This window comes from Mytilus trossulus, chromosome 8, assembly GCF_036588685.1.
Source record: "Mytilus trossulus isolate FHL-02 chromosome 8, PNRI_Mtr1.1.1.hap1, whole genome shotgun sequence".
Lineage (NCBI taxonomy): Eukaryota > Metazoa > Mollusca > Bivalvia > Mytilida > Mytilidae > Mytilus > Mytilus trossulus.
Window position 1 is genome coordinate 27,335,589 of NC_086380.1, and position 17,907 is coordinate 27,353,495.

Below are 17,907 nucleotides of genomic sequence, written 5' to 3' on the forward strand. Positions count from 1 at the left end.
GTGTCATTTTATCGCGCTTTTGTAGCATGTTCCCTACTTGTTCATGTGCATGTCTTTTTGCAAATTTATTTTAAAAATTAAACCCATTACCGTAAAAAAGATACATATGGTGAACGATGCATTTGAAGCACATCTTATTTTCTTCTGCCTATAGGATAATGCTCTCATATTAATACGATTAATCATTTGATACAAAAAGGTATAAATACGGATATTTCTTAGAATTGACGGTCATCCTTGAAAAATTACGGTCATCTTTTACAATAAAATTAACGATACCAATTTTCTTGCACCAGATGCGCATTTCGACAATACATGTCTCTTCAGTGATGCTCGTGGCCAAAATATTTGAAATCAAAAGCTAATATAAAAGATGAAGAGCTATATGATTTACAAATTACGGTCATCTTAAAACCAATTACGGTCACCCTTGTTATGAATCGCTGATTCTGTTACGGTCATCTCGATTGTGATTTACGGTCATCTGAGCGATTTTTTCAAATCGAAATTCCTGTTTCATGCACATTTCTCGGTAGCAATTAGTGATTTCCGTGTGAATCTTTTATAAATTTACATCGTTTCAATGAATGAATTGTAAAGAAAATGATATAGAAACGCTTTAACAGACAATACAGATACTGACCTAATTTTTCACCCGACATCTTGGGATGACCGTGAATGCAGTTACGGTCATCAGCTTTACCCCAGTGGTTCTGTTCAGTTTGAATACACTGATAGTGTACCATCTATACAAACTTGTATATATAGTACCCAGAGAAATAATCAAATTAATCAAATAATATAATAAACGTCGGTACTTACACTTTGAATCTTTGAGGTTATCCGTTGTATTACTACTTGTTTAAATTTTAACGTCCCCATTACACTTGCAAGTAATATGTTTAATGCGGTTTGCGTAACATTGTCGTTCAATATTCTGAATAGAGTGTATAAGTTCATCATAAACCCCCACTGGCTATATTTGTATATGTTCTATCAAATATACACAGTCTTAGAGGCATGATTTTTTTTAATAGTTGTTAGTGGCTTTTAACTAGCTGTCAGATAACTGCGAGTACTCTCAGATCTGTTCATTGTGTCTTTTTATGTCGGGATGTATAAGTACCCGGCCACGTCCACTTGTGTTTTCTGTCTATCTGATGAGTTAAACCATTTTCAACTGATTTGTATAGTTCGTTCTAATGTTGTACTGTTATACCACTGTCACAGGTTAGAGGGAGGGTTGGGGTCCCGCTAACATGTTTTACCCCGACACATTATTTATGTAAGTGCCTGTCCCAAGTCAGGAGCCTGTAAATCAGTGGTTGTCGTTTGTCTATGTGTTACATATTTGTTTTTCGTTAATTTTTTCACATAAATAAGGCCGTTCGTTTTTTCGTTTGAATTGTTTTTCATTGTCTTATCGGGGCCTTTTATAGCTGACTATGCGGTATGGGCTTTGTTCATTGTTGAAGGCCGTACGGTGACCTATCGTTGTTAATGTTTGTGTCATTTTGGTCTTTTGTGGATAGTTGCCTCATTGGCAATCATACCACATCTTCTTTTTATATGACTATTCAACTCTGGAAAAGTGCAACTAAACTAAACTATACTATACACTCTACTTCAAACTTTAAAGGTCACATTACAGTAAATGGGCTATGTCACAGATTGATTGAAAATGTCGTATACAACTCTCCCTCTATATATATATATATATATAGCTAGCTCGAAGAACTTCAACTGAAAGTTAGCAAAACAAATATGCATTTATCTCATTAATCATTTGAAATATGTATGATTGAATACATACAAAAGGGGTGAGTATTTGTATAGAAAGTACATCTTAATATTTCTGTAATCTACTCCATAAAGAAAGTGTCACTGGCTTCGTTTTTTACGGTATACATCATTCAGAGTTGTGTTGTTAGTAAAAAAAAACAAAAAAAAAGGTCGAATTCATCGTAACGTCATCGTGTTGCAGGCCATAAAATGTTGATGACCAACAAGATAATAAATTGACTATTTGACAACAAACGAAGTCGATAACCATACGATTAGTTTTATCATTTATACAGAAATTAATGTGTCAGCAACATATAGTTTTTTTTTAAAGAAAAATCTATGGAGTAGAATTCGAGATTTGACGATTTTAAGTCAAATTTTGAAAGATTTTCGCCGATTTTATGTGCTTTCTATACAAATATTCACCCATGTTAATATAAATCAATCTGTAATATTTTAAATAATAAAAGAGACAAATGCATTATTTTTTCTATTTTCAGTTGTTGTTCAACAAGCCAAGGTTGTCTGCAAAATTTTAGCAAAACATGCGACATACCCCATTTACTTGACCTTACTGAATTATTCTCTGATTATGATACACCCCAACTCTATTTAATTTTGGTGCTAAAAATTTGAGGAACAAATAAAATTGATAATGCGTAAAAAGAAAGAAAAAATAATTTACAAATGAAATGAAAACTTAAAATATACCGATTCCATACAACATGCGTGGGTTGCAATGAATATGACTGATATCTGTTCCACAAGCATGTAGATCCGGAACAGTAACATTGTTTTCTGTTGTTGATTTCCCAAAAGTAGAGAAAAACAGACAATTAGAGCACCTCTAGACTAGTATATCTACACACTAAAACATGATATGCAAATGCATATATTAACTTTCTTAAAATAAATATAGTGTACATGAGCTCCTTGTGTAGAAGTAAAGTTATAGATACATTCAATATAATTTATCTGTTGGTGCATATAACAATGTATAACAAGGGCGGGTAAAGTGTTATGTTTTAAAAAAGACATATAAAAAACTTAATAGAAAATTGAACATTTCGTCTGACAACTAACTTTTTAAACTCTGAATTTACTATTCATACATTTACTGTCGAACTATTGATATCATTTAATTGTGGTAAAATTGAAGAAATTATAGTTTTCGGTTTGCTTTTAATCAGATCCCTATAATAGGAATTATCATGTCAACTGAATGGTGCAATATAATTATACCCTACATAAACAATAATGAAATATTTATTGTTAAGTTTATTCTAATGGACTATGCACAAGAAATCAACGTTGCAAAAGAAGGACGAAAGATACCAGATGGACATTCAAGCTCATAGATCGATTGGAAATTTACAACCCCATGGCTAAAACATGTCGCATCAGGAATGTCTATGTTATACACTCATCAATACCGTTAACATATTTTGGGATAGATGAACAAATAATGTTGCCAATCTTCGACTTAAATACTACTGAAAATATTAAAAAAAAAGAAGAAATATATCAAAAAGTTATCTTATATAACTAACTAATATATTTTTGTTATACTGTAAGTTTTTCCGAACTTTTATATCTGAAAAATGTTTCAGCAACCCATTATGATGCAATAAAATGTACGCTATATAAGAATCATTTAGTACCTTTAAAATACACTTATTTTACAAAATCAAATCCATTTATTTTTATTGTAGTCCTGTCATGTTGTTTTCCTCATATATTTATTTGTTTTCTCTCAATCGATTTGTGACTTTTGAACAGCGGTATAATACTGTTGCCTTTATTTAAATCAAGATAAATTCACTAAATTATTTATTTTCAAGGTTTTTTCATAGTTCCAGTTTGCTTTATATTAAACGATGAAATATGTAATAAGTTAATATCAGAAATATGTAACAGGGGTTAACTGTTTAAGAATGATGACCAAAAAGCAAGTTTATTAGTGGAATGATAACACATTGTTTAACTCGACGTTAATTCAAAGGGCAAATTTTATTTCCTCTATTTATTTACTTTAGAATGTCAAAAAGAATGAAGTAGACTTATAATTGTACACATAATGAGAGCCAACATTAAATGATCCCATTCCAAAATTGAATGAAAGATGGTTTTGTTTGTTTTTTAGTTCTATTGGTTGGTTTTGATAATACAAATGATGGAATTTCTACCGAGAAAAATATGTGATTGCTGTACATTTGATGATAAGTTTTAGATAATTCCCGTATCTTCATCATAAAAAAAGGCTTTATGTACATAATACTAATATGCCATTTTTATCGGTAATTTGTACATTTTTCTTTGATGTGTACTCGCTGATAATGTCAGTATCAGTGGACTGGTCGTGATATCAAAATTATTGGGTTAGTACGCAAAAGACATGCGCGAATGCAACGCGTAAGGATCTACTTCCCCCTTTTTTATTTTTATCGCGCTAGATTTTTGGCGAATGAAACACTTGACATTGATTATAACTTTCACAAAGTACCTTTTTTTTTTGTGGAAATGTAAACAGAAAAAGCATGAAAAAGCCGACAAACTTAAAAAAAAATGCGTTATTTATAATTGATTTATGAAGTACAACTAATACATCGTCCATGGTGTTCCAATCCGAGTTTTTATTCGTACAATACCAATACATAGCCTGCTGCCGTTCCTATAGTTTCTTTTTCTGTTTCTTGAGAAGTCACTACAGAGTGTTACAATTCATATTTAAACGCAACACATAGATAGTGGCCAAAAAGGTACCGCTATCGCATCACTAGAAACTAGAAAAAAATGAAATTTCGTGACTCATTTTCGACATTTTTGTTTGGGACCATCGTATACAATTTTAAAGACAGATATTCATACTAAGAACAAAATAGTGAGCATATTCATATGCGGATCTAGGATCAATTTTAAAACAGGTGTAACCGGGCACCATCTATTAAATGTTTGAAATAATTAGGAAGTAGACAAGAAATGAGCTTGTTTAGATAATTTACAAATTACAGTCAGCTTTAAGTAAAATATAATTATAACTTGACGTCATTGAACTTAAAAATGATGACCGATGACAATCTGCTGATATATATCATATTATTCCAATGTTCTGACTTTATATGCTCAAGGGGGTTAGGACCTTAATCGGAACTCCGGGATCGGATGTCTTTCAGCTCGTGATTTCGGGATATCGTGATTTACTTTATTTAAATTACAGGAGTTTAAAATCATATCAATAGGGGGTTAAAAATATACCAAATATGACTAGATATGGCAAATATAATGGTAGCACACAAGTAAGTCAGATTTCTTTATTTTTCATAAATCATCAACATCGAGAGAGGCTCCTCTTCGTGAGAAGCTCTACTGTGATAGTCGACTTAGGTTACGGGATCAGGACACTCCTATCCCCTCTCTATGTTGATGATTTATGAAAAATTAAGAAATCTGACTTACCGGTGTGCTACCATTATATTTGCCATTGTTAGAGTCTTTAAATTCGGGACCCGGTGATTTCGTGTTCTTAAACCCGGGATTTCGGGATCAGAACCCTCCTATCACCCTCTATGTTGATGCTTTGTAAAAAACAAAGAAAGCTGACTTACCGGTATGATACCATTATATTTTCCATTGTTAGAGTCATGTCCAAAGCAGAATATTAATGATCCCTTTTCAATACTTTGTGCAAGAGAACGCCATGTTTGCTTCACTGTGACAAAATTTCAAATGACGTAATGCAGCCTGTGACGTCAAGTGTGATTCGCCGTGACTCGAAGCGAAGAAAAAGTTTGTTTGTTATTATCTTTATTATTGTAGTAATTTTTATTTTTTTCAAATTACCGATAAACAGAATAAAGGACTTTTTTATACTGACTTTATCACAGACTATATCGGGCTCACTTGATATTTTACTGTGATAAAGTCAGTATATGATGGTCCCACACAAATATGTCGAAAATGCGTCACGAAATTTTATTTTTTTCTAGCTTCTCTGATGCGATAGCGGTACCTTTTTGATTCGACGCGAATAAAAAGTTCGTTTGTTATTTTTTTTATAATGGTAGTAATTTTTTTTTTAAATTACGGATACACAGAATAAAGGACTTTTTGTTTTTGATACTGACTTTATCACAGAAATATCAGGCGTGGCCTTCGGGCTCACCTGATTTTTTACTGTGATAAAATCAGTATCAAAAACAAAAAGTCCTGTATTCTATATGTATCGGGCAAAACATATTTGGCATTTATTTCTCCTTCCACACTTGTTGCATTAAAGGTTCAGTTAAATATTGGAATGTTTGTTTATCATTTTATTGTAGCTTGAACATTTGTTTTCATGTTTTAGTGAAATTTTAGGTCAGCCACAACTATTTCTTGAAACTATTGATTATAGATATTAAAATTGGTAATAAAATATAAACCTATTAAGAAAACACAGAGTCTGTTGCAAAAGAAATTTGCTAAAACTCATTAAAAAAATGCTGTAGTAAATAATCACATAAAACTCTTCAGTTTAATTTAATTGTTTATGACATTTTACCAGTCTTGGAGGAACATACCAGTATTTACTTGTTATTTAACATTGAACTGATAAAGTTATGACACACATATAACATCCATGTTTAATATCCTATTATACAAGTATTTGACAATCAATTTGTAGTTTAATTTGTTATAAATTTAAACATAAGTTGATGTTAAGATTGTACCTTACAAGACATCATTTTAAATAAACTAAATAATAAATCAAACTGGATAGCTGAAATTAATTTAGTAAAGAGATCAATACCAAAAGATTGGGCAGTAATTTTAAAATCGGAAACTTTATAAAAAGTATTGTTAATATAAAAAGAAACCAATTTATATTGGAAGGTTTACCTATAAAATTAGAATCACTATCGAATAAACTTTTATACAAGTCTCTTATAAATAAAAAAATTGAACCAGCTATTGGACCAAAAAAATGGCTACGTATATTTAATATAGATGATGTATTATATCAAAACAATTTAAACAATTTTTTATTCAGATATTTAAAAGAAAATAGACTTAAAATTTTCAGATGGAAATTACTACAACATATTCTACCTACAAAGAAACTTTTATGCAGGTGGAAAATTGTAACCAATAGCTCTTGTAATTTTTGTACACAGGAAGAGGATTATGATCACTTCTTTTTACTGTGTCCGTATTTAAAACTTTTTTGGAATAAAATAGATCAAGTTTTAAAGAACAGTAAAATAATGTTTAAGATAAAATTAAGACACTTGGTATTTGGATATAAAACTTCTCACGAAGAATATTTTGACTTTAACTATTTTTTAACAATTGTTGGTTTTTCAATGTATAAAGCCTATTACATATCTGATCAAAAGACGAAAAAAGTCAATGTTTTCTCAATTTTTCTCAATGAGTTCAATAGAAGAGTATGTTTGAAAATTAAAAGTATTTTTTTAGCAACTATTAGAAAACATATGAATAGTCATACTAAATGATATTATTTAATATATATTTGATATACAAATGTAATATTATATGTTATTCAGGTCTCAGACAGGGTATATACTGTGACATTCCCGGCTTAGAGTTTATATCCCCTGAGCCAAAGGCGAAGGGGAAATAAGCCCTAAGCCGGGAATGTCACAGTATATACCCTATCTGAGACCTGAATTACACATACATTACGGATTACCCCTGACTTAATGTTATTTTCCAGTGCAGATATTTGTTGACAACACATATATATAAGTTGTAAAACCCAACCTGATCTGATATGTTCGGCATACGTGAAGGATTTTCTAATTTGCTGTGAACATAATTATCGTTTGTGTAATAATTTATAATAACACTTTTAACATTAAACTTAATTATTAAAAGCGTTAATAGCGTGATTTTGTATCAAACATGTATTATTGACTGAAGCACGTCATTATTTTCCCTCTGTGAGCCTCTGACAGTCTGATAGCTTTTGACTACGTCACATAGTAACCGGTGTTATGATGACGTTTTTGAGGTTCGAATTGGGGATAAAATTGTCGTATATACCCCGGCAGTTTCCTGAATATATACTGACATCTCTGTGTTGCTATCCAATCACAAACCTCGACACATTTGTAATCCGTAATATATATTTGATATACAAATGTAATATGTATTTTACAACTATTCACTACCCTGAGTGATTAGTCGATTGTAACAGGGAACATCAGGAGGAGCTTGGACTCCTGAAGGATATTGTAACAAGCCAATATTTTAAATAAATATTATATTATGTCGTTAAAAAAAAAAAAATATTGTACCTTACACTACAGGGAGATAACTCTGTAAAATCAGCTAAAAGTTTTAATCACGTTGTATTGTGAAAGGAATATTAAGCTTCTTAATGATCTAAAGAAGTGTTTGTCAAACTGCCATATATTCAATGAAATGAATTCCGAGAGAATGATTAGTTCAATTTTTTTTTCAATTTTTCAATTTTTTTGTCAAATGGTCTTATGCAGTAAATATTTTGTCAAAATATAATGAAAATTAAACAAGCCTAATTAATTTACGTCAATTTTTTATGTACAACCTTAATTCAAAAGCATGGGAAAAGAAATGATTTTCCCTGAAATGAATATCCCAAAAATGTTTACTATTGACTTATCATTAGCGAATAAAGTATTGGTATAAGAGCATTGTTGAGACATAATATTATATAAATTTCATGTTTTTAACTAGTTGCCAAATTTGCCTCTTTAATTGTGACATAATATTATTAATGTGAAGTGAGGCTAATTATTATGGTAGGTTTAAGAACATTGTTGCAGATGTTGAAGTAACATTAATGGACCTTGCATACACAATATTTCATGCAGGTTAAAATCTTTCTTTTCAAGAAAAATTTGAAATTCAGAATCCATTATATATGTGAATTGTTGATAATGTATTGTCGATGTCCTGTATACATAAAGCTTTGTGCAAATATATATTAAAACAGGTGTTAATTTTCCTTCAATCTTATTTTGCATAGATAATATAACTGTACTTATTTGACAAGATATGAATGACGCTTTATAACTCTGAATATCAATTCAAATCTGAAATATGAGATTCAATATTTTTAATAGTAAATTGCAAGTTATAGTGATATTGCCAATTGCATAATGATCTTTCATTAATTGGAACGGAATATTGTGCAGGCGTTTGTTTGTTGTAGTTTTGTAAGATAAAAAATGAGATCCATGTTGACTAAACGCACTTGCAATGTTTATAATAGTACCCTTGATAATTAATAATACTTAGTTTCTCAATACATTTAAGTGTCATGCTAGTACATTCATATTCCATTGTAGCTATAACAATACATATAAAATAGTATTTAAAGCAATAAAAAAACTTTCCTAGCAATCCTTGATAACCTTTTAAAAAAAATGTATTCTAATGGTGTTTCTATGTACAAGCTTTAGTAATCATATAACCTCAGGTTTCATATATATTTAAGAGAAACACACACAAAAAAAATGATGCTTTCATTCACCCATGAAATTTGTTTATGACCCATAACTTTTATAAAACAATGAAAATTATGATATATTTCCTACAACTGTCAAATTCACTGGTATACTTTTTTCGAACCATTTTCGTATGCAAATTAAAAATCTATCAAATTTAATACGTTTTCATTAAAGTGCAACCAAACTACTATATACTACTTCAATATTTAAATTACTTTTAATGAGACATTTCTTCAATATATCGTTGAAGTCTGTGTGTTGCTCTCAGTGTGCATGTGGTTTTGTCATTCTCGTTGGTGGTTTCCTAAAATGGTTTGCTCTTGCATAAACGTTTACCCCGTATTAACTTATTTATACGTGTCGTACTTTTTTTTTCTTAAACCTAATACCTTTTGTTAGCTATTATTCGTGTGTTTTTCTGTCCTATATGTTCTCCCATATATTTGTATTGTAGTCCTGTCATGTATGCTGTCATTTTTATGTTATATTTAACATTGCCGTAAAAGCGGGAGGTTTGGCATGCCACAACATTAGGTTCTACCCACCATTATTTTTCTTAAAATGTCCTGTACCAAGTCAGGAAAATGGCCATTGTTAAGTTATAGTTTGTTTCTGTGTGTGTTACATTTTAATGTCATGTTTCTGTTGTGTCGTAGGTCTCCACTCATATTTGATGCGTTTCCCTCAGTTTAAGTTTGTTACACGGATTTGTTTTTTTCTCAATCGTTTTCCTAATTTCGAACAGAGATATACTACTGTTGCCTTTATTGATTATTTTCGCCTGATACCGATGCTGTTAAAATTTTGATTCTTTTAAGTTTTGTGATTGAAATCTGCTTGGACGTCTTTTGAAATGCAGAATTTAATATCGTATGGCCATGCGAATATGGCATTTTTAAATTTGCCAACAGTTAATCATAAGTCAAAGTAAGTAGGATATATACCAAAGATAACCGATGCCCTCTGACCTAAGGGAGGCATTACACGGATGAAAATTTCTACTACGATGTTCATACGCAGAACACACCAAGGCAACACGTTGGTTAGCCATACTCATTGAACCAATCGTTTGTACTTGATCCCGAAAACGTGACAAGACCTCCTAATGATCAACAAACACAGTTATTTTGGTTTTCGTTGTCTATGAATATAGTCCCTAGTGTAAATAATGTATAACTAACAAATTTTGGTTCATACACTTTCCAATTTATTCCTTGATACTTCATGCATGAAATATGAAGAAAGAGGACGACATAATACATGTTCAAAATATTTGGGTGATGAGTCTTTGTGTTAAGAAGTGATTTGGTCTATTTAAAGAAGGTAAACAATAAATTTGGCTGAAAACTGAATTTTAGACCCCCTTAAAATAGCAGTGTCCGTGTTGTGAGTTTTCTATAATTTTGATATTATTTGTCCTGCTAGAAATGCACTAAACTGTACAAATCCTTTCGAGATGGAGTAGGTTCAATTTTTAAAATTTGAATTTGATGTCTACAAGAAATGCAATACGTAATAACTGTGTTCTCGGAACTGATGATATATAAATAACTTATTTATACGTTATCCTTTCATCTTTATTAAGGGCATTGAAAATTGCATTAAGAATTTCGGAAATCAGATGTGCTAATCCAAATATTTTGTTTAAAGCAAACATTTGAATGCTATATGGAAAATAATTTTACTGCATTGTGAGAATAAGAACAGGAGAAACCTGTTATGTCAATGCACCTAACAAATCTATGAAGTACCTGTAAGGTAGACACTTAGCATATTTTAATTTGCCTCCCTTTCTAAGTGTCAGTGTTCCTTGTCTTTTCATGGTAAATATGCAGAAATATTTTGTCATTTAATTATTTCTTTGCGCCTTCTGGTTCTGGTCCCTCATGTCACTTAGGTTTTTGTGGTTTCTCTATATCTCATTCTGATGATACCGTGAGGGATAGCAAATGTTGGGATGGTTCATTATCCTTTGACAAAATAGGAATTTATATACCAGAATACCATAGCGTTTTCCTCTTTTGTCAGACAGTTATTTCCTATCAAACATAGACATCGGTTTCAACTTCACGGCAGTTTGTCCCTGTACTGGCGAATAAAAAGTCAAATAAGATGGGACAATATCGACAATAAGAAAGTAAAGAGCAATGTATATCATAGTGATCTTAAGGATGTACTTAGGTGAGGTTTTGGAATTTGTGTCAACTGTTCGGACTTCTTGGTGTTTTCCCATACATTGCAATGTTAAGAATTTTGCCCCACAATACCAATTCATTTGTTCATATAAGACTTAATAGCTCATGAAAGGTCATTTACCAAACTTTTTTGAAGATTCTTTGGTTTTGAGACCCCAAAAATACCAATGCAAATTCCAAAACCTCACCTAATTACATCATTAAGTTGATTGTTTACTCGTTCCGCCACAGCTAGAAAGTGACCTTTTCTAAGATAATTCTAAAGTTGAGGTATGGTTATACCATTAAAACCGTAAATTAAAGGCAAATATATAAAAAAAAAAGATAATATTGAAATTTTAGAAAAAAATAACAAACATTATCTGCTGAAATTGATTGTGATAGCAAAACGCATGAGACGAACATTAACCTGAAAGAATAAATAGAAAGACAATAAGCAAGTGTATATAACGGATCATTTTAGTTCCTTTTAACGAAAAAACTAAAGGAAATCAAATTAGATCAGGCGTCAAATGGCCAAAAGAAGAGGAAAAATACACATCTTTTTTCCTTGGTCTAAAAAACTAGGCAAAGTAAAATAAGCTTTATCTCAATAGTATGAGGAAATAAGTCAAATAATATATGACAAAAACAAATAATAAATCTAAAAGTTAATTATTAAATTAAATTATATACTTAAACAAAACCTGACAAAGAAGAGATTAAACAATACTTCGAAACTACAATGTATAACACAAATATGACAAATTACATGTGAGGAAAACATTACTATAAGTAAATGCACATAAGTTATATTCAAAATGAAACTGAGAGAGGCCCTAGGTTTGCACGGACTTAATGTTAAGTTTTTTTAGAAAATTATGGGAACAGACTAAGGATTTCATATTACCCGTTTTCAATTATTGCTTTAAAAGGGGAATTAACCAACTCCGCCAAAGTGAACCTAAATATTTTTTCTTGTTAAAAGAAATGATCCCCTCTCCCTTGATATCTATAGACATGTCACATTATAAAAAGTGTGATCTTAGATTAATAGCGTATGCCTTTATCACAATTAAAATCAGTACTCCCAAGAAATCATTCCCTCTAATAAAAAAGGTTACATAAAAAACAGATGTATACGATTTAATATCTTAACTCCTGTACATTTCTAGGAAAGTGATTGGTTAAAAGCTTCGCTCTCACCCCATATGGAATTTATTGACCCCATATATACCGTATTAGGTCACTAGCACAAAAAGAATCGGTGAATTTAAATATACTACTAAAACATAACAAAGTATAAACTATTTTGCAGTCAATTAACACATGATAAACCAAAGGCATTTTAATGTTGAAAGGAACTCGTCATAAAAAATTACTACAAAAAACAATACATTATATATAATGATATAACCTGTAATGAATCACTTTATAAATAAAAATTAGTACGAAGCAGTTTGTGTTCCCATTGTAAGCAACATAATGATAAAAAACACCTTTTTCCCTGTCCATGTAATGTTAATTTTTGGCATAAAGTTGACAAGGTTTTAGCATTATTTAGAATTGATAAGCATATACTGTCTTGAAAGATACGTAAACTGCTATAAAATTTAAGATGATGCTTATTTTGATATGAACTATTTATTAACTATAATTTTCCTTTCCATCTATAAAGCATATTACAGGTCTGACAAGAAAGATAAGGTCATTGATATTTTTAAATCATCAAAAATGAAATAAGTTATTTTCATACAGTACTGGTGTAATAACTGCAAACACCATTATTATCCTCAGTCGAGGCCACCCGGCATCATGTATTTCACCCCCATGTGGTCTGTTTACCTTTCTGCTCTAGGTCACCCTCCTATGTTTGCATCTTTCCTTTGTTTCTCACTTCAGCAAGTTCCCTGAAAACTTGGTTGTGTCAATATATATATTTCCCCTGTGTAAGAGCGATATTGCATACTGAAATTACATGTTGTAGAGTTCCTCTGTATATGCACAAGGGACAATCTGGTGTTTCTGAAATTTTCTACCTGTGCAGATTTGTAGGTGTTGGTAAAACACCATACACTGATCTTAGAAGGAACTGTAGTTGGTTATTGAGGATATCGCAATATTTCTGATTATGTAAGGGGTTATTGTTCGAAATCCTTTTTTGACCAAGCACCATGGGACCCTTATTCTACTGTTTTAGCTTGTCTGTGATCTACTTCTCTAGATTTTATCTCTCTTTGAACTAGACTTCGTTTATCTTAGGTGTAAGTGTTTTTCCAGTAGCAAGTATTTGATGTACCACGGCCCTGTCGTTCTACTGTCACTATTCCTATGATATCTTTATGCACCAATCTACTATCTGTCTCTGAAACTGCTTTTGTGGCTGACCACATTCGTCCTGATCTAACTTTGACATCTGCTGTTCTTACTTTGTCATCTCAAGATTTTTCAATGTCATTACCAGGCGAGTTTTGCTTACTTTGAATCTGAACTATAGACATGATAGATGTTAATTGTAGCTGCAACTTGGCGGTCCTGCTGAACAGTCCCACAATTCTGAAACTTAGAGGGGAACCCAACCATTTCCGTAGATATCTGTTGATGGTTCTTTCAAGCTTCTCAACTGATGTAAATGTAATTTTGTACAACAAAGAAGGCCGTGATATTCTTTGTAGGAGTCCATGTTGGTATAGCCATGCCTTTAGTTTCCTTTTCTTGTTATAAGAGCTCTAGACTTATTTTGCCATCCTCACACTTATATTTGTCTCTTCCAAGGTCTTTGACAACCATCTAACCTGGACATTGGTATCTGTAGTGATGGTTAAATAATCCATGAACCCTCTATTGAGTGGTTGCCTTATGCTAGTTGCTGGTTTTTTTACCTTTAGTTTCTCTCTCTCTCACATCATTATCATATTCATTCCCCAGACAAAGTAACTGAGATGGTACATCCAGTAACTATTCATTTTTGTAGTTTTTACCATGTTGTTATAAATGTGCTGGCTGTAAACCACATCCCAATCCCAATAAGACTTATGACTTATCTTCAAGTGGTCTGCAATATGGTCAGCATGTGCGGAATAGTGCCATAGGCGTTGGTAAAATCTAACCATACTACTGTAAGAGCTTTTTTGCTAATTTTAGGATCTGGATTCAGTTGTGAAATGCTTGTATGTGCAATGCGTCCTAAGGAATCCTTATACTCAAGTGTTTACATAGTTATTATCTGTCATATATGATGATGATGATGATGATGATGATGATGATGTCATCATCCTTCTTGGGGATATTGTTCGTTATTCTGTGTTGTAGCTTGGTATGGTGTTCCTTCGCAGGAACAGTGGGTTGGGCTGCCAACCTTCACACCTTGCTTCAGTCTTCTCTGAATGACATCTGTCTCTCCAGACGTCACCATTCCAATCTTGGTTGTCAGCCACTCTTTCCTAGGAGTCACTGGTAGATCCAGGTAAAAAGTTACCTCAATACAGTACTTATGAAATTACTGACATTATTAACATACTAGAAGATAAAATCAGAAGCAAAAAAACACCATAAAGAGAATAATACTTAAAACATGGTAATATTTTGAATTTCTTTAAATGAAATGCGTGTCCTAGCTAGCTGTATATAGGACCTCGTTAATTAATATGCACAGTAAATCGAGCAGAATACGCAAAACAGTGCAACGTTACTGCATTCATGTTTGATTTGAAGACCATGTGTACTTTAGATGAAACTTCGATATTTGGCTCAATCATTTAAAATAACAATCACACTTAAAAAATGAAGTTGTACACAGTATATGTGAAAAACAAACGTTCATACCTCATCATCTAAGATCGTCATCAATTTCGCGGTTCAGTAAAGCTATTAAAAATCATATACAATTTGGGTTTTATAAATACAACTTACTTTATAAATATACTTTATGGAATATTTCATCCTCGATATTCAATTGCTTCTTTAAAGGTATACTTAATTGAACTTTTAATTGAGTAAATTGTTAACAGCAAAGGTGCAATACAACTTGATTAGTTAAAAGAAAAACTTTCGTATTAGGTATGATACTTTCTTCTGACGACATTTAAGTGAATCTAGTGTGTTCTTACACAATCTATGCCAAAACGTCACCCAGCTCCTGTACGGAGAAGACGATCAGCGCAAACTGATCCCTGGACCATGAGGAATTATGCAAAAATGCACGGAGTGGATACAATATCGAGACACAACTGTGATGCTACGTAAGACAAGAGGCAAAATGAGTATTTGATATTGCATTTGACAGTCCTATTGGGTCAGTAACGTAGGGAGAAATGATCAATTTAACAAACTGGTAGCCTTTTGGTTTGTTTTTTATACTTGATATTTTAAGTTCGAACTTGAAATCCCTATTTAAACTGCTGAATTAGCATTCCTGTTTCCTTCGTACTGTCTTCGCGCGTCGATTCATTTGATTGCACCGCTAATATAATAACACAAGGGTAAAGAAGAAAAGATTTCACGATTGACAAGATGTCCTCAAAGTGGACATTCCAATTAAATATGTAAATTAACTTTTGCAAGGTCTTTCGCATATGTTTTGGCACCGCTCACCGCTCACACAGTTGCTTTCGGGGCCTGAAAACCTAATTTGTGGTCATATGATGGGTTAAAATGCACTCACGAAAGGGCCGATGTTTTAATGATCACAATCGCATTTCCTTTATCGTTTGTACACCTTGTGTTAATTTCGGGACAGTGTGACGCCTGCATATGAATATATGAACTTTTATTTATAAACTTTTATTTATAAACTTGCTGTAGAACTTTTCATTTTCAATCATGTTTCTTATTCTTTTAAATACAAAAACTGATATAAGAATATTCGAGAACATGCTTTCTTTGAGTAAGCTTTGAAATTCACTGATATTCTTTACGGTTCATCATAGCATACGAACAAATAGGGCTTTATTTACAATCCTAAAACTACTCTGAGTACAGACTTATCTGTCCAGTTAAGGTCTGGTACCCCTAGATATATAAAAGTATTGTTTTGTGTTTAAGAAAGACTAAATCTCTTTTTTATTATGATGGGCATTTTTTTTCTCTTCATGCATAAGGTGTGAAAATTGACTAAGTTGTGGTTCTTTCAGGGCTACAACTTCATATTATTTTGTTATCTACTGACGGTTATTCCGAGAAAAAAAAGACAGGTCTGAGTTGCAATGTATGATGTCCTGTCATATGTTAATGTGCATTTATGTCAAAAGATACATAGAAGATTCTACCTGAGTCGATTTCGTTGTATCAAAGTGGTTTTGACATTTGATGTTAGCACATGGATTCATATACATGGCCAACATTTACCTCAACGTGATGATAAGAAGATTGATAAGAAGATTGTTCTTATAAAACAGTACAATTCGAATCAAGTGATTGAAAAATTTAATCATCAAGTCCATCAAAATAATATAAACATCAAGCGAAAACGAATATACTAAGGAGAGAAAATCACGTGAACTCCAAAATGAACGAGAATTGATGGCAGTACATGGTTAGTGTCATCACCTGTCATTTTACTCCCCGCGCAGTCAAAATGTTATAATAAGAATAAGTAAATAAGGAATAGAAAAAAAATCGTAAATCTAAAGATTATCTTGTTTAAGACGTTAAGCATGTCATTAGTGTGTTTGAATACAGACATATCTTATCGGTTAACCAAATCATGAAGGTGCCTTAAACAAATTTAGTGTATATTTGAGTCATTCATTTTGTAACTCCATCGAACAAAATTTGTGCAAAGATCACATCCCTGTCAACAATCTCCATATAATGTGAATATGATTGTGCGTAAAGTATACATATTAGTTGATATATGAAAGAGAATATGTTTTCAATAGGAAAGTCGAAATAAACATGTTTGACATAAATTCTAGTTTTGAATCGTGTATATGTGTCAATATTACGTAAAAAAAAAAGAATAAGAAGCAAACCTTCTTTTTTCAGTAGTATGGCATATTTAAAAATATTTGAAATATAACAAACCTTTAGATTGCAGGTGCATGTGGTACCCTGAAAATCAAACTCTATTTTGATATTTTCAAGCTTCTTAATAAAAAATAATTATTAAGTCCACGCTATATACAGAAAACATTTCTGCTGCTCTTTTTTTATTAAACCCAAGTCTAGACTATAGATATAGGAAGATGTGGTGTGAGTGCCAATGAGACAACTCTCCATCCAAATAACAATTTAAAAATTAAATCATTATAGGTTAAAGTACGGCCTTCAACACGGAGCCTTGGCTCACACCGAACAACAAGCTATAAAGGGCCCCAAAATTACTAGTGTAAAACCATTCAAACGGGAAAACCAACGGTCTAATCTATATAAACAAAACGAGAAACGAGAAACACGTACTATATATTACATAAACAAACGACAACTACTGTACATCAGATTCCTGACTTCGG

At 31.8% G+C, this 17,907-nt stretch overlaps 1 protein-coding gene across 1 annotated transcript in view; it reads left to right on the plus strand.

Annotated features, from left to right (window-relative positions):
- The window catches only part of LOC134681792 (uncharacterized), an 80,997-nt gene that overhangs the window by 62,237 nt on the left and 853 nt on the right, over positions 1-17,907 (plus strand). The gene's annotated exons all lie outside the window — the stretch shown is intronic.